Genomic DNA, 18,981 nt, shown 5'->3' with positions numbered 1-18,981 from the left:
CACTAAGCGTTTGTAGACATGTGTTAGGACTATCCAATTAAAGTGAAAAACAGTTGAGAACAGTATAGAAAGTCTATAACCTATCAACAGAACACATACATTCAACCACTAATTATATGCAACAGACATGGGAATAAAGCGAAATGTTTTGCACAACTGATCCCGAATACTGGATAACTGAAGTCAATACAAGGCTATAAAGCACAGTAAAACAAACACTATATGCAGCATATCAGAGAAAGAAAGCTTTTGTATTTTAAGAATATACTAACAGAAGAACATTAAATTAAACCCCCCCCCAACCACACTTTTTTAAACTAACTGATGATTTTTATAATAAAGCCATATATGGTGCTTGCTACAGATTCTATGATCACATTGCATTTGCAAACAGGTCTAGAGAGTGCATGGCCAACCATTTTCTAAAATAATTAACATATTAATTCAAACCCTTTTGTTGATCTGATGCAACATGGAAGTCGTAGGAATTCACGTAAAATATACTTAAAGTAACTGGTTCTCCACTGCCCTCTTCTATCTGTACCTAAGGGGCCTAGACCAAAATGAGATGAGCCATTTAATTATTCCTAACACACTCAATTACTTTATTTAATTAGGCCTTAATAAAATACATGGTGAAAGGTCAGGCCTTAAAGGTACAATACATGTTACCATTTTACAAGAAGAAAGAGAGCATTTCTCTGCCCTGCGTCCACTCTGGCCTCCATCTTGCATCCAGTGGCTGCTCAACGTGTCAGAGAAGGAGCTTGGATTGAGAAAAACACAGATGATGGTAATCCAGTATGCACATCCTTATTTAATAACATTCTTTATGTTTCCAAGTATATATTTAAAATAATATTATAGAATGAACGCAGAAAAGATTTGCCACTGAAATGAAAACAGATTATATATTAAGACAGCACGTGCTGAAGCAATCTCCAAATAAGATTTAACAACTTACCATAAAGAATGTGTGAGTTACTCTCCATATGTTGAGGCTATTTCCTTTGATAAAAATGTTAGATACATTTATCTGCAGCCAAAAAGTATATTTAAAATCAGTTAAACAGTTATTCTTTATGTATGGTAGCAGATGCATTATAACGATGACACAAACACCCTCTCAGTTAAAAGTAAATCTATCTTAACAACATTTGTACTATGTGTTCAAAAAGCACCTGCGAGTCTTCCACACATGGTGCAACACACGCACACAGAGCAGCAACCTGTTCACAACTGCTAGTTTCCTTATAAAAGGTACACCATTTCCAATAAAACATGTCCTTTTGTCTGATAAAAGCAAACATATTTTTCTAACCATAAATGTCAATGCACATCTCACATATTCATTATAATGCATTGGCCTTTTCATTGTGATGTCTTTGTCGGGATTCTGCACCTGTGCTAACACATTTGCTCTTCAGGCTTGATAAAAACAACACCTTTGTTCATTAAAGTGTCTTTGTTAGAGTACGATGCAGGAATACATAGTTACCCTTGGTGTGACTCCACATTATCAGCAATTACCCATCAAGTGAAATATTTCAAATTGTGCTGTCAGCCATGTGTACTGATAACATTGTTGTGCCATGGATCGGCTTTGTTCATAGTGATAAAAATCCGTTTGAACATCAATTACGATTTCTCTAAATGGAAAATGTCAAAAATATTTTGAGTTACAACCGCTGAGAGTTTGCCACACCATGAATCAGCTCCATGGGGGAGGCCTTAGTCTTTATCTACGACCCAGCAGTATCACTGTACTGAGCTGCAGTGTTGTCTTATCCATGCTGTTTTCTCTCACTTGCAGCTTTTGTGTGATTTTTGTGCAGTCAACACTACATTTGCTTGCAAAATTGTGTCAGACAATAATTGTATGACACCTCTATTAACACTGCTGTGGGACAACTGCAGGGATGGAAACATACACAGACCAGAGTTCAACCAAAACATCATTTATTATTTCACCACTTTTGGGTTCACAGGTGAGGTAACATAATATTGGACAATTTTCTTTCAACAGGGTCTCTTTGTATTGTCTAATCGGCCTCTGAACCTCTCCTGACAATGACATGGACAAATAGTTTGAGGGTTAACAGGATCGGATGCTACTTTGTCATGAGAGGCCACCTCTAATCTCCCTCCACCTTCATAACAAAGGCTGACATCCTTCCTGCTTGTAACACGTATTTTGGTGAGTAAAAAAGGAAACATGCAGTATTGCATTTTAGGCACAGAAATGTAGAATAGCAGGATCACCGATCTGCACATTTCTGTGTTGACTGGAGGTGAGTGGAAGAGGCGGTGTTGAACAGGTGTTCACGTTTTTAAAGGTAAAATAGTGTCTGGGCACAACTCCTGAGCATAGGGAGCACAATGGGTCAAACCAGGTTGAATTAATTCTCCAGGAAAGGAAGATTTGTATCACCTACAGCAGCCTTTATTCTCTTTAGCTTAACCACCAATTTTAAACCCGTTTTCCTCCACATGAAGGAAAGAAATAACTCAAAGGATTTACAAAAAAAAATTATAAAACCTCAACCTGTAATTGCCACCTTATCACAGAGGAGACGGTTCCTGTGCCCTCGTGACCCTGAGAGCTGTAGTGTGGGGAGCATTAAGCTCTTGGTCCACAGTGAGAGATGTATTGGCTCTTATGTGAGGAGGGGCAAAAATGAAGCGCGGTACTCCTACTTAGGGTAGAGGGTGCTTCATCCTGGAGCCAGGCTGGGAGAGGGAGCACTCAGGCAGGTGTCTGGTGGCTGGGCGAACTGAAGAGCCGAGCCAAAACCAATTCTTTGTAGGTTCACTACCTCAAGAGAAGCAAATAAAGGTGTTTTCCAATTTTCTTGGCACACATTTGAAGTCTTTGCTTGTTTGATTCACACAGCCAATGCAGGCACAGGAGACATTAGCTCTAACTACCTTTCAGCCGGCACTGACTGTGTATGCAAAATGGGTGTGTTTGTTTTTCTCTCTAATTATTTTTGGGGCATCTTAAGCCCAAAAAACAAGAGGGTGATGCAACAAAGGTCGTTAGACAGACTCGTACAGGGGATCTTGACACCCGTAGGCCATTGGAGCAGCCTGTGTTTGTATTTTGGTGACATCTGAGATGATTTAATATTTAAATCAGGTACTGAAGTAGTTCATTTTCTCTTCTTGGATCTGCCTTTACTTTTTGATGTCTCTTCACATCCTGCGCATTCTGGAAAAGCTTTGATTTTTCACCCAAACTGAAATAATCTGTTCTCAAAAATAAAGATTCACACCTTTTGCTTCTTGTAGTTCTTGTACCATCGTTTTTTGTCCATCAATTTCTATCTATTGATTTTGAAAGCAATCAAACAGCTTCAAACATTTGCTCTACCTTGGGTCTTAAAATATGTATATTGGAGTGTTGAGTGCCTGCACTGTGATTATGGTAACTAGCTCTTGCGAAAAATGCTAAAGGGATTATTTACTATCTGACCAGGGGAATAACGTCCAGAAGAAGTTGAAGTATATGGGACATCAAGGCTACTCTCTAAATGGAAAGATGCATGTATAACCCTCCCTGTCCTCTCACAAAAATGTAACACTTGAATCACATGTCCTTCTAAAGCAGAAACGTCATTGTTACATGTTTGAGGGAATGTGTTGGAAAAAACATCACTCTTATAACTATCAGCTTTAATTGAAATGTGCTATCATGAATACATGCTCATCTTGTTCATATTAAAGGAAATGTTTTTGCTTCAGTGGTTCATGCATTATCAATATGGACTTCAACACTTTCTTACTCAGGTCGTAACTCAGTTAAATGGTTCGTATGATTATGTAAAACCTACACAATCTACACATATTGAAACACTTTATGACACACACACACTGATCATAGCTTTCCTTTTGAGCCTCGAACACCAAAAGTCTGCCTTTCTTTAATGCTTCCATACTTACACATACTACAAATCCACAAACAATGTTGTCTGTCTATAATTTAAAGTATGGTTGGGGGCCTCAAAGCTATTTTCATTTTTAGCCAAGGGAAGGGATTTACCTAATAGAAAAACATAATTCTTTCTTGCACTATCAATGTTTGATTATGTGCACAGATGCCAGCAACTGAACCCTAAACACAGCCTGACATAAAGCTATGCAATAATGATACAGAGTGGAATTTGCTTTGACTTTAACAGTCCGGAACTAATTGCTGAGATCTGAACTGAGGATCGGGGCTCACTAGTTATGACTGGATGTGTTAAATTGCCATTGGTTGTGCTTCAGAGCGTTGCCTTCATTAATCACAGATTTTCTTCAAATTGTTTGGTTATTTAAAATGAGCTCTACAAAGGTCATGCCTGGTAATTACAGTCTAGCTGTACTCTACAGACACTTGTGCTAATGTCTGTCATTCAGATGCAAATCTAATTGATGAAAACCGACACATGATATCATACTGTATACACAGCCTCTTGTTATGCTAGAAAGCACCAACAGCTGCACTTCATCATTTCAGCTCTATGTACATTTATGTGTCAACAAACTCCTTTAGTTAATGCTGTTTTCCATTCTCTGGAGAAATAGGGGAATATAGCAGAAACACATGTTTATTTCAAACAGCCTCAAGCTAAATACACATTAACAGCATTACAAACTCCACCATAATGGGACAGGGCCTGTGGGAATAGCTCACACAGTAGATGCCCATATCCTATGCAGTACACAGCTAGCTAAAATATTCCTCTCTGAATCTGTAGGGTATTTTGTAACACTTTAGTTGTCAGTGTTGTTATTGGAGCTGAATTACAGAGGGATAACAACAGCATGGATCTTGCTATTCTCTGGAGGACGTCCCTGTGCCTGCAGTTGTGAAATGTTGTCAGAAGTGAGATCACCTTGTTACCAATATAATTAAATACAAAACAGTTTTTTTAACTCTATTCAAGCTAAACTTTTTCTGAGACCTTTCAACAGCCTGGAGCTGTAATGACAGACAGAAAATCACAAGTGTGACCAATAATTAATCTCACTGAGAAATCTTGTTTTAAATAGGTTGGTTGGTCTAGAAATTATACGTTATGGCTAATTATCAGAGGGTGCTGCAAAATCCCAGGCACATCCCTATATCGCACCAGCAGACATTAGATTTGTAAAAATGAAAAGAAGATAAGAAAAGTCTTTGAGAAGTTTCATGAAGTAAATCAAGTTAAATTGATAAATGTAGTAGCATTATTGCATTAGTTGTATGAAAGGGGTGGCACCTTTAAAAGATTATTGTTTGAAGCTTTTCACATGTGAAGAAATGGTAATTGCTGTGCATGGTTTTTGTGGTTTTTCTACTTTTCTAAAGACGTTTTTTCAAGTTTATGGCAAAAATGATCACATTTGCTCAGTGTCCATGTTGTATTAATGCCGGACACATTTATGAACAATTCTTCTAACTTTGACATGGATATATATTTGAATACTCTTGTTCATGAATATGTTGCACTGGCCTTGGCCCACTGCTTTGTTCTGACTGTAGCATAATATATGCTATTTCCAAAGACAAATAATAAATCCACAAATAGTTTTGTCTGTGATGCTTTGGACGTGCGAGAATACACTGCATGTACAAACATTTCTTCATAAACTTTAACCCTGAAAACATGAAACTAACAGGGTTAGGGTTCAAGACAAACAAGTGAATTTAGTATTCAGTAACCTTTCCACCAATTCCCAAATACACTTCAAATATCGCACACATTCTCTCAAATGTCCCCTGTGAGGAACGGGGGAACGGCTCATATGGACTAGTTTCTTGAGCCTGAGCCAGAAAAGCGGCTGGAAATGGATGAACGGTTATGGATGGGTCGATTTACAAAAGACCTTATTCTCTCAAAAAAATGCATTCCGCTCATTCAGCTATCAGCTATCAGCAGTCGCACTTGTTCTTTTCTGTCCATATTTCATGAATTCACACATTTCATTCCATTTTCCATCAAAAGCAATATTCCCTGCTTTTTCTTTATGCCCTTTTTTAGAGACTGTGTTTACAATTCATCATCATATTACTAAAGGCCGGGCGACTGCACATTCACCCAGGGCATTCCTTATCATGCCATTCAGGGAGAATACAGGCACTAAACCCAGAGACAAAAGAACATTCACTGCCGTCCACAGCTCGTCATTGAAAGGACATTTAGGGCTCTCCAAAGAGCGGGGAGGAAGACGACCACTACCTTCCAAAAGTAGACCTAAAGTAATTCCCTGTAGTCATTACAACTCCCTGCATTCTTCATATTATAATCTTTATTCCGGGCTAGGGGGCTCGAGTATGGAGTCAGAGGAAGAAAAGTAGTTGGGGGCAATCTAATTCAAACAGCAGACAGTCAGCTCACATAAAAGGAAAGGCTTTGAGTTACTTTTGCTAAAAGTTATACAACTTATTTTGTTTTACTATGATGCTGATTCATTGTGTGGAGTGTTATTATTGGGCGTTTGATAAGGATTAGAAGAGACACTTGATTTAATTAATGAAGGTTGATTGAATAAACAAACACACATACAGCCACTCGACTGTCCCTTTAGGTACACATGCAGTGTCAAGGCTTTTTCCCACAAGGATTTAAAAAGCAAAATTAATTTCTTCCAATGGAATTGCCACATCACTTTAATCGGCTATGACAGCAACGTTAACCAATGCATATATTTTGCATGAATGTTCAACTTTGGTGAACTTTGACACAAATATGTGTTGTTGAAAATAGTAAGCCATCTTTAAATCTCAAGCCATCTCCAGGGAACAGAGAGTCAGAGGCCAACATTTCACAAGTAACTTTTGTTATTACACCATCCACTTTTAGTTGACCATGGAGTAAAGGATCAAATAAACTCTTAGGGTTTCTAGGTCACTGAAATGTTCGTGGCTGAGTCAGAGGTCAGGTTGTCAGCTACAGGAGTTGGTCAATTATTCCTGATAGTTGTCCCAATACATCAAGGTTCATGAGCCACATCTTTTTAAATATTGAAATGTGTTTTCTTTTTACATGTGACACGGTCAGCAGTATCCCTGCAATGAATCTTGAGGAGCTCATTTACCTTTGCCGAAATGTTGGAGGCTTTTTGAGTTGATGTTAGTCCTGGCTGTATTGTGGTATACACTGATTTTATTTAACAGAGATAGGTTGTTGTGCTCTATATCTCTGTTTCTTATCCTACATTTTCACCCTGGACTAGAGGGAAAGCGTTCTTGGACGCCTTTTCAGCTCTGTTTCTTACTATATTCTTCCTACCCCGTTTACCTTGAACTATTCTAGGAGAGTGTGTTGACGTTGACTCGTTGGGCCTTTCCTCCTGTACTTGTTTGTTCCCCAGTTCTTTCCTTTAACTGAATCTAGGAGAGGGCATTTAGGCCTCTCTACTTCCTTCTTCTGATTAGTTTAGTTTTTCACCCCCTTTCCCTTGAACTAATTTATACAGGAGAGTGCATTTACGTAGTCACGTTGTGCCTCTCGGCGTATACTTTGACTTTCTGTCTCTTTGGAGAGTGCTAGTACGTTGGATACATTGGGCCTTTTCACTGTTGTCCCTCTTCACTAGTATCCCATGTCCCCTCTTCATAATTTGGGTCTTCATAATTTCTACCCTATTCTAAGGGGAAGCATGATGGTGCCTTTTCATTTCAATTTCTGGCTTTGTGTTTCTTCACCTCTTACTCGTTTAATATTTAGGAGAGTGCATTTACGTAGTCACGTTGTGCCTCTCTTCCTCTGTTTCTGGCTGTTCTTTTCATACCCTTGTTTCTCAGAGAAGAGAAGAAATACTATTCTAAAAAGGAGCTGACACATGGAGTCTCTTCACTTGTACACTTGAGGGGTCAGAGTTCATATGGTGAGGGATTCCATGAGCGGTATGCGCCGGCCTGTGCCTTTACCTTGGACTTCTAATAGAACTGCTCGGGTCTTGATAGATTGAGTGGGGAAGTTCATGAGATCTTTCTAGAGGGTTATCAAGAATAACTTTTATCCAATGACCTTTTCCCTCTCTGTCTGTGTCTGTGTCTTCTCTTGTTCTGATTAACCCCCGCCAAATCTTTGTTCTTGTTTTGTATCTATATCTACGCCGGGATCCGGAGTCGAGGCTGATCCTCTTGCTGTAGTCCTGTGTCTTGGATCCTCTATCCTGAGTTCTGGATTAAGTCGTGGACTTCGGGTCGTGGCTGAACCTGTCTCTGCGGTACTGCCTTGGGTCTCGTCATGCTGCTTCCCTGATGGCTTCCTCAGGATTCTAGCTGACATCCTCGTGGATTCATCTTCTTATTACAGACACATTCATTTCCTAACATTCGGTCTATATGCTGTAAAATGTATTATCTCTTCGATTTACACACGGCATCTATTGCACGTCTGTCCGTCCTGGGAGAGGGATCCCTCCTCTGTTGCTCTCCCTGAGGTTTCTCCCATTTTTTCCCCTTAAACTGTGGGTTTTCTCTGGAAGTTTTTCCTTGTACGATGTGAGGGTCTAAGGATAGAGGGTGTCGTTGTTCTCATACTGATATTCTGAACAATCTGTGCTGTTGTATTTGCTGTAAAGTGACTCTACTGTAGGCTATTTTTATTATATGTACAGCACTTTGGCTCGACCAAAAATCGTTTATAAATGTGCTATATAAATAAAACTTGATTTGATTTCCAGCCTAATTAATGTTTATATTGCTCCTTACTGCATTAACGTCTGAAATTCCGCACATCAAGAAGTTTTTTCTGGCTTTCAACAATGTTTAATGCTTCAGGCTCCACAGTCCTGATGTCTGCCAGCTGAGGAGCTCAGGCAGAAATTCTGGACTGAAAAGCTGCCTTGGAACACCTGCTGTGTTCCTTAAATTCAGGACAAATGTAAACATATACTGCTGTCATTTAATTATGGATCTGGCTGGGTAACCTGTTTGGCAATGCTCTGACAGTAGCATTCCCTTTGCATTCAAAGGGACAGAGCCTCAGGTTGTGAAATTATCAGACAAGAACTGAGTTTCTTCAAAAATAATATAAGCATTATCTTAACACTTACCTATTAAATGTTGCCATGCGAAAACTGACATGTTATTCTAATATTGCTATGCATATTCCCCATTGTATCTCATTGGACAAATTATCTTTGAGACGCTGTTTTCATGCAATTAATTGGTAATCCAAGCTGTTACTTAAAACGTGAAATTACAAGACTGTGAAATTGTCAAATTTAAAACAGCAGAGGAATGGATTGAATAAATAACATGTTTATGTGGAGGAATTACAAATGTTCCTGAGTTTATGTGGAGGTGCTGTCCATATAAAGGAATGCATTGTGTCGTAACATTGAAAGATCTTGTCCAAGTCAAAAATAGGGACAGAAAGTTTCCTGAATTAAATGTTATCTATCATAGAAAACTCTTACATTTCAAATGTGCCCGTTAATATTTGGCCATTAAGTAGTCAAAAGTATCTAAGAAGACACTCACAAAAAACTAAAACACTCTGGTGTACAGATTACAGTTAGAATTCTAGTCAAAGATGGACCGGAGATTAGATTTTGAATTATACTGAATTTGATAACCGTAATCATTTATTTGTTGATTGGAAATGTATATACAGCTCTGTGATCCTAGCTAGCCTGAGTATTAATGTATAAAGGTTTTTCTAAGTGTGTCATCTACTCACTATGAATGACCAGGTTGTTTAATATTAGTATTTTTCTTTTGATAATTCGTCTCTTGCCCATCTTTCTGTCATGTTGACTGACAGTTTGAATAAGCAGAGCATTACAAACTGCACAGTCAAATGCAGACGGATATTGAAGCACTCAATGCGGAGAAAATGCGGCAATAGAAGAAAAGCTTTTGCAAGACCAGACTCAGGCTTTCTGCTTATTGTGATGCATTATATAACCCCTGGCTATATTAAAGTCAGAGAAAACAGGCCCTGATATATCTGCTCAATACAGTGGGTAAACACACCAGGTAATAATGTGAAAGATAAGAGCAACCTGGATGACAAACACACATTTCAACTGAGTTCAAGTTTCAAGTTCAAATGTATTTGCCATCCAAACACTAAAATAATACATTTAAGAAATAAATATTGTTAAATATTATTACACAAAAAGAACAACACCAGACTATACAAAACAATAAATACACATTCATTATGGTTGCCTTATTAAGACGCGATCATGCAAAAATGTTTACCAAATGTGTTCCATTGTGACATATTTATTACAGATGCTGGTGACAGAAACGAGGCAGATTACTGGAACGAACTGTGTGTGTCAGTTCTGTCTGCACTCCAGTAGACCCTCAATACTACTGAATGTCACTGCTCACATCTTCAACACCATAAACATTGATGAGACCACGCTAAAAATCATTTCACAGTTTGCAGTTTCCATCAAACCCTGTCTGCAATTTGCCCCCAGTCATGTACATCTCCATCCAGATAATGTGTTAATCTTCTCTACAGTGCAGACAGTCTCTGGAGATCACTTGTCTATTTCATGGGTAGTTTCCCACAGAAACTAAAAGGGAAGCACAGTAACTTAATTGTTTGTAGCCTTTATTTAACCAGGTGAAAGCCCCTTGAGATCAAAAGATCTCTTTTTCAAGGGTGACCTGCAGGACATTAGTTACACATGTAACATAAAAACAACAGAACAACAATAAGGATGACATACAACATAATGTACAGGATACAGTATAATGTAATTATTCTGAGCACTTCAAGTTATGATTCTATACATTTAATGAAACACATTGTCAAATCAATGTGTAGTTTCCTGGGTGTTTTGTTCTGTATACAGAGGGATTAGATCTGTACATCTTAATAATAAATATCATAAATACTAACATCACAGACAAAACACAGTGATTAAAGATGTCTGTCAGTAAGCGTGGTTATTGCTTGAAATAATAAATGGGGATATGAGAAATAAACTATTCCTGTATTGTATTTGCAAAGCAGTTCTTAATACACTGAATGGCTGCAATTCAAATATTTATAACTGTGTTTGAGATACTACTTAATACTTGAGAAACTCCAACAGTAACCCAAAGGATTCTGTCTAACTAAAACAACAAATATCTGATCAATATGTTGGGAATATATGAATGAAAATTACAATTTGAAATGCTTATCAACACTTCAAGTTCCTGTAAAGCAGAGTAAACGTTCACCACATTACATATAAGTCATGTAATAATAAAGTGTTTGATGCAGACCCAGGACTTTTGATAATGTTTTATACATTCAAAAACGTGCCTTATTAGCTCACTTATTATGGAAAACATTTGAAAGATGATGGTGGCTTCTTTCAACTGTTTTGGAGACTGGGTAATTCTGGTTTCTATCAAATATTCCAGATTTGTATCACACTATTGCATAATCATTATTGATTAATGTTGAATTAATGAAAGGTCTAATACATACAAAAAAGGTCGAAAGACTAATATAGCAATTACAATTAAGACACTCTTAATTTGAAGAACCTACAAAGAAACTAATTTATGTAAGAGTCTATGGAACATCTTTGAATACATAAAAAGATGATTACATAATTATCTAACTGCACCCCTTAGAGACCCCATTGAGCTTGTCCAATTTGTAATAGGAAAAATGAGATGTAGAATATAAAGAAGGGTCGTATTATATACATATAAAGGAAAAGGAGAAAAGGAGAGTTTATCAGCAGAAAGAACTGCATGTCTCTCGGCTTACTTTGGGGATTTGACCAGGAAGTTGAGTTTAAAAAGACAACGATGAAGAAAAGCAGTGAGGAGTGATATGGTGCTCCTCTTAAATGGTCCTCTTAAAAGTACCGATAATAAAGCATCTGTCTACAATCTCTGAGAAAAGAAAGCTTTGCACTTAGAAACCAGAATCAGATTTTGTTAAATCAGATTTAAATGACTGTAATCTGGTCTGTTTATTTTAAGAGTCAGTTTATATGATTTTGTTTTCTTTCCCTTCATGTCTACTTACTTTTCTTTGCACAGCAAAGTGACATTATGATATAACCCCACAAGTCTTTCTGTCTTTCCTGCTCTGTTTCTGTCTCCCTCGGGATGTTTGTGTGCTGTGTTCATCCCTGGGCTCTCTAGTTTTAGAGTGACGGCTCAATGCCTTGTTCTTGAAATCCCAAACACTGAATTGTAAACAATGACTGTGGAGGTTCACAAAAGCCTTCAGCTGAATTATGTGTTTGACACAGAGCTGCCTGCTTTTTTCTTACAGTATTTGTTAGTAAGTGTGAAGCAAACACAAACCACAAGTATCTGTGAATAATAACATAAACACAAGTGTCGACTTAACTCATCTCATCCAAGAGCTTTCAACCATTTCTTACATTATTTTTTCAGAATATTATAATAATTATAATAAAATACATTTTGCCCAGGTGCCAACACATGACCTAAAGATACAAGTCTTTGAAGAGTTACGAATTGGTCATATATGTCGTGGTGGTTTTATTATCAGATCTGCTTGAACACTAGCCTTAACAGGGAAGTGGTCAACGTCATTGAACAGAAACCATTGGAGACCAGAGGTTATGATCCCCCATAAACCACTACCTCTTATCACATGTCAGAGGACCTGTGCTTCGATATGTAGTCTCCAAAGTCAAGTGTTAATCTTTACGAGAAGAGCTAAATCAAAGGCAACTGAAACAGTTTGGTGAAATTCACTGATCTGGTCACATACTCTCTATGCCGTTAAGCCATCTTTTTTGCCATTACTATCATAACACACGCGATATACCAGACCGAAATAAAAAAATATAAACACATACTACATCTTTTGGTTCTGTGATACTTACCTTTGTAGTGCACAGTACGTACTGTATGTGGAAATGCATTCAGTGACGCTGACAGAGGGCTGAAGCTGCTCCTGCTGCACTGCTGAAGCTTTAGATATGCAGCAAGACTTTTCACAGTAATATAAGAGCATCACATTTCTTGTTTTTTTGCTCCTGAATGCAATGCAGTCATGGAGAATCTGAAATGTACCAAGCACTAATGGCACATTTCCACTGCAGCGGGGTAGCGCCGTTTAAGCGTCCGCGTCCTCGCTCAGGCCTCGGGCTGCCTCGCTGGCCGTCCGAGGCCGTGGCGCATAGAGAACCGCAGCGACGCGACGTAAAACCCGGAAGTAAGTTAGCATTTTTAGCACTTCCGGTTCCTTCGTCAAAAAGCAATGCATTTTCTCCATAGGGTTTTGGAAAATAGCTCGAAATAAGGTCTGTGGTTGACACACATTTAAGAGATAAATCACATTTTGTTCTATGACATTAAATACATCAGCAGTGACCCCACTGGTGATTTTTGAAGAGTTTACGTGTCTGAAAAAACGATGGTTGTTACCGTGTGGCTGAATAGGACTACAGAAATTGTCGAGGCCGTTGTACGTCATTACGCCGAACACGTAAACACTCCAGCTAAGTTTGTTTTCCCCTGTGTTCTGCTTGAAAGCAACTACCTGCCTATCTTTAATATCTGTATATCTATATCTGACCATTAGAATCTGTATTTTTGAAATTGTCATTTTTAACACTGTAGTTTTACAAATTATAGAATAATTAATTACCAGTGTTTTCCAATTTTACTCGGCAGTTCGTTTCGTTGGCTAACGTTAGCTAAAGCTAGCGCTACTAGTTAGCTACGCAATGGTTTGTTGCTTTGCTCCGGGTTGCAGCCACAGGTCTTCGCATGAAACGTGCTCGTTCTATCATTTCCCGGCCAATATTTTCCAAAGGAGAGTCTGGATTCGTGCCATGAGGTAAGCTGACGTTACATTTTTGTCCATGTAACGGTGAAATGTAAATGATGGGTAGTGACTGTATCGCCGTTTAAGAGATAGCGCTGCTGAAAAGACCGCAACATAATTAAAGATAATGAATACATCCTATTAAAACCTGTGTCGCTTATATGATAAGTCTAATTAGTACCAGTAGCATAACGTTTCACCATGTAACTAAAGATTGTAGTCAGGGAAATCAGTTTGACATATTGAACTAATAACAAATAACCTCTGCTTGGCAGAGAACTCTCTGCTCCATAGCTTCTCTTGGACGTAAAATCACATGTACATTTTACATTTATATTCAATTTAATATTCCATCCATCACATACCTTTGTATATATAATAACTTATATTTTGTTTTTCTTGTTATGCTGCTGCAACACAAACATTTCCCAAATTGGGATCAATACAGTAATATCTTATCTTAATTAATTAAGAAATATAACTATTATAATTAGTGTAGCAGCTGACACCTATTTTCAATATGGATTAATCTACCTTTATTTCTTTAGTTAAATTTTCATCTATAAAAATGTCAAAATAGTGAAAATGTTCGAGACAAAGTGCAAGGATATATTTTAGATGTTTTGTTTTAGCTTATGTACTGTATGTCTTAATGCTCTTATATGTGACGGTGTGACTTCCATGAAACTAATATTTGATATCTTCCCAACAGACGAGCTGACAGGAAACCTAACACTCTAACAACCACAACATTGCAAAGGCGAGTAAATGTAAACTAAAAACGATTCACAATTTTTTATTTCTTCTTCTTTCTTGCAGTGAGGTGAAGCTGACCTTGCACTTGGTGCCAGTAAGGATGTTCCTCACGCAGGCTGAATGTTTCTCCCTCCTTACTAACACAGAAGCCCTTGATTTGCAATGCTTCACTAATTGTGATTTCCCTGGCTCCGTAGGGACACTTTACCTCCAGCACAGCGGAAGACCCTACCAGACCATCTGGAGATGCCCCCAACACTCCTGATTGGGAGAGCCACAAACCTGACTCATGGATTGCAGTGGTGAATGCCCTGACGCCCTCACATTCATTCATAGTCCCCCACTGAACAGACAAAACACCATCAAGGGCCTGTTGTTGCCCTAGTACCCTGGCAATAAGGGAAGCAGTCACACGCTTTGACCTCAGGACAGCTCCAAAGTTGCTTCCTTTCCTGAACAAATGCCAGTTTGGGTTGGTTCGCTGACCAGTGGTAGCCACCTGAATTGCCTCTGTTGCTCCTCAGACAATGCCATGCTTGCCACAATTGCCTCAGGTCCCTGATGCCCAACAGATTTGAGAATTTCAGGAACAGTAAGTGTTTCCAAGCTGTAGTGTTCCTCTTCTGGCTCGGGGGAGAGAAGCCTAGACATTTCTGAGAACCTGCCCCAGAGTCTGTCCCTCAGCCAGTCACGATCTTCGGAGGTGGGCTCTCTTGTCAGAGGGTTGAATGACTTATTGGTTGGAGGAAATAGCTCCTCCACTGAATGCGTACGTTTAGCTGCCTTTGGCTTCTTCCACTGACAGGGGGTGTCAGTGCAGCTGAAATTGTGGATGGCAAAGATGGCTAATGCAGCCGCATGACTGCATTTCCATTCTCCACATGGGCATTCACATTTAGAGGAGAGAATTCCCTCTTCTGCTGTAGATACCTGTGGTGGTGGGATTGTTTTATTATTTAAAATATATTTACATTTGTAATACCTTCCCAATTATCCCTTTAATTGTTTATAGCCTACTGTATGTTTATTTCATGGATATTTCTGTGTTTTCTGGTGTGTAATATTTGTAATCTTGGGGCCTCTTCTCTTTAACATCTACATACTGGCTCAGATAATGAAGAACAACAAAATAAGTTACCATAGCTATGCAGATGACACACACATTTACGTAACCATTTCACCAGGAGACTATGGTCCAATTCAATCACTGAGTAAGTGCATTGAACAAATCAATGACTGGTTTTGGTTTTTGGAGCCAAGGCAGAACGTATAAAAGTTAGCGCTGAGCTTCAGTGTGCAATGTTCAAAACAACAGATAAAGCCAGAAATCTAGGTGTAGTCATGGACCCTGACCTGAGTTTCAACAGTCACATTAAAACAGTTACTAAATCAGCCTACTATCACCTAAAGAACATATCTAGGATTAAAAGACTAATGTCACAGCAGGATTTGGAAAAACTTGTCCATGCTTTTATGTTCAGTAGACTCGACTACTGCAATGGTGTCTTCACAGGTCTCACTAAAAAATCTATTAGAAAGCTGCAGCTGATTCAGAACGCCGCTGCTCGAGTCCTCACTAACACTAAGAAAGTGGATCACATCACTCCTGTTCTGAAGTCTTTACACTGGCTTCCTGTGTGTCAAAGAATATATTTCAAAATACTGCTGCTGGTTTATAAAGCACTGAATGGTTTAGGCCCAAAATACATTTCTGACCTACTGCTAAATTATGAACCATCCAGATCTCTCAGGTCTTCAGGGACTGGTCAGCTTTCTGTCCCCAGAGTCAGAACTAAACATGGAGAAGCAGCGTTCAGTTATTATGCTCCAAATATCTGGAGCAAACTCCCAGAAACCTGCAGGTCCGCTGCAACTCTGACTACTTTTAAATCCAGGCTGAAGACTTTTATTTTTGCCGCTGCTTTTAATTGAACTATTCATATTTTAAACTGCACAGTAACTTTTATCCATGTATTTTTTCTTTTAATGTTTATTTTATTAGCTTTTCTTTTTAATGACTGATTTTAAATGCCATTTTCTTAATGTCTTTCATTTTTTGTAAAGCACTTTGAATTGCCTTGTGTTGAAAAGTGCTATATAAATAAACTTGCCTTGCCTAATAAAGATTTCATGTGACACATAAAATGGATTTGTTGATGGGAATTAATGTGAATAAATTAACTCTAGGTTAACGGTACTCTTGCTATCACTACTCACCGACACTATAAACCAGGGGTCTTCAACTAAAATTCAACGAGGTCCAGTTAGAGAAAATCTCCCCATGCAAAGGTCCGGAACATCAAAATGTCTAAGTTGCTTCATGAATTAGTGTGAAATATATTGAAGTGACCTGTAGCTTTATCAACGTCTGCATGTAATCAACAACTGACTGCCAATCAAATAAAGAAAGTACAAAAACAATAATATTTATTGTAAATTAACATTACTTAAATACTGTGGATATGTGTAATGTTCCTCTCGGGCTGCATTTACAAATAAAATAGAGAAAATAAATAAAATAGCTTTTGAAAATATGAGCATCTTAAAAGTGCTTAATTTTAGATAAATAAAATAAAGTGTAGCAGCAGCTTGAGTTTCCCTTTTTCTTTGTTAACCGTTTCACATCATGACCTAACAGTTTCAGACGATTATAGAACAATATCAGTCTTTACACATCATAACAATTTAACAGTTTTAAAGTTTCTCTTTCTTTCCCTCTTATATTGCAGTCCCTCACTCACTTTTTTAAAATTCAGTGTGAGAATTGAGCTCGAGCTTGTCCTGCCAGGAGTTTGTAAATCTGGGCTGAAATGGTGTCAGGGCCATTCTCATACACACATGCAGGTGCTCATTGGTTACAATGATGCAAACACAGGTATGGTGAAAAAAGAGAGAACTATTCGAAGCAGAAAAAAAACAGCGTAATATACCATCTTCAATTAACTGGCTATTCTACTCAGATCAATAGGAGACAGAGATGTTATAAATCAAGGGTTTTTATTATTATTTACAGCAGGGGTGGTGGGGACCTTTTTCTTTTCAATTTTTACAACATCCTCCGAGGGCCGTACAAATTATTGAACTCAACCTCTGCTTAAAAAAACTAAAATCACAGCCCATTAATTTGGCCTTTCTTTCATGCTGTGCAAAGAAAAAGCAACCTCTTAATCCAGATATCTCACCATGACTCACGCATGCATGCATGCACGTGCACGGTGTGACATGACCACCAACACAGAAAGATATGGACACAAGATGTGTGCAAATGTATTTAGTATCCTATCCATGTGAACATGATTTAAGTGGAGGGGGAACCTAACGTCCTCTAGGGGGGTCCGGGGGCATGCTCCCCCAGGAAGATTTTTTTTTTTTAAATATTGAAGTTAAAAGCATCAATCTGGTACACTTTGAGAGCAACATGAAGAGATCTATGGATACATCTCTCAACGCCCATATGAAACAGAACTGTAAGCATATTTTTCTTTTTGGATATTTTACAAATCACTCCCCTTTTAAACTCTATTCTTGTTATTTTTAACAACTTTTTTGTTACTGTCATATAGTATTTTATACCTGTTTTTCATTTGGTCTCATTAATAACTATATTGATCATATCAAGGTGTGCCTTAACCTCACTGAGCTGAGATTATTTGAGCCTCTCAGGAGAGAGCTCTCTTCCACCTGGTTGTAGAAAAGCTCTTTAAATTCGTTAGCATAGCTAGCTAACCAGATGCTAATAACAACAGATCGCCACTGTACTTACAACTAAAGACACAGCCACGCAAACACTGCGGCATGTATACGGCTCCTTATGGGTATTGCAATATTTTAAGGGCTGGAGCGGCGTTCCGGTGCTCTCTGTCAGCACTCCTTTCAGACGAGACATATACCACGTGAAGACACGTTACGCTCGTGTTGTGTTCAAGGAACCTGTCCTTGGCCAGGAAAAACAGGTACTCGCTTGTTTAATGATTTTTGCGGTCTAGATTTCTTCTTCTTTTTTGAAGTGAGAAGTTGTCCGTCCGTCCGTCAGTCGGACAAATCTAAATATCTTCGGTCAAAATAATTTCCCTTTAGAGCAATACCGCTTCAGTTGCGCCACTTATGTGACAGACAAGAAGAGTATGTGACAGACAAGAATAGTCAACTCTAATGTCTAACACTTAATGTGGAGAAAGAGATGTCTTGTATGGGTTGATTGTGCGTTGATCTGTTGGTAATGCCTCGGGGTTCCGGTGGGCATGTAAACAAATGCATAATGCTGCGCTATACTTTGCGGCCTCACCCAGTTGCATAGCGACACTTATTGTGTAGTTGTCTTTTAATAAGCAGGTAGTCATATCATTAGCTAGAACTAGCTGGATCTGATCGATATGGACATAAACGCGAGTGAAGTCTAATCTGACGGGAGAGAGAGATCAGCTGCTGCTGACGAGTCGAGACTCGACACGCAGCTCTGCATAAGCAC

This window comes from Pseudochaenichthys georgianus, chromosome 1 (genome assembly GCF_902827115.2).
Source record: "Pseudochaenichthys georgianus chromosome 1, fPseGeo1.2, whole genome shotgun sequence".
Classification (NCBI taxonomy): Eukaryota; Metazoa; Chordata; class Actinopteri; order Perciformes; family Channichthyidae; genus Pseudochaenichthys; species Pseudochaenichthys georgianus.
Note: the sequence above shows the minus strand (reverse complement) of the source record.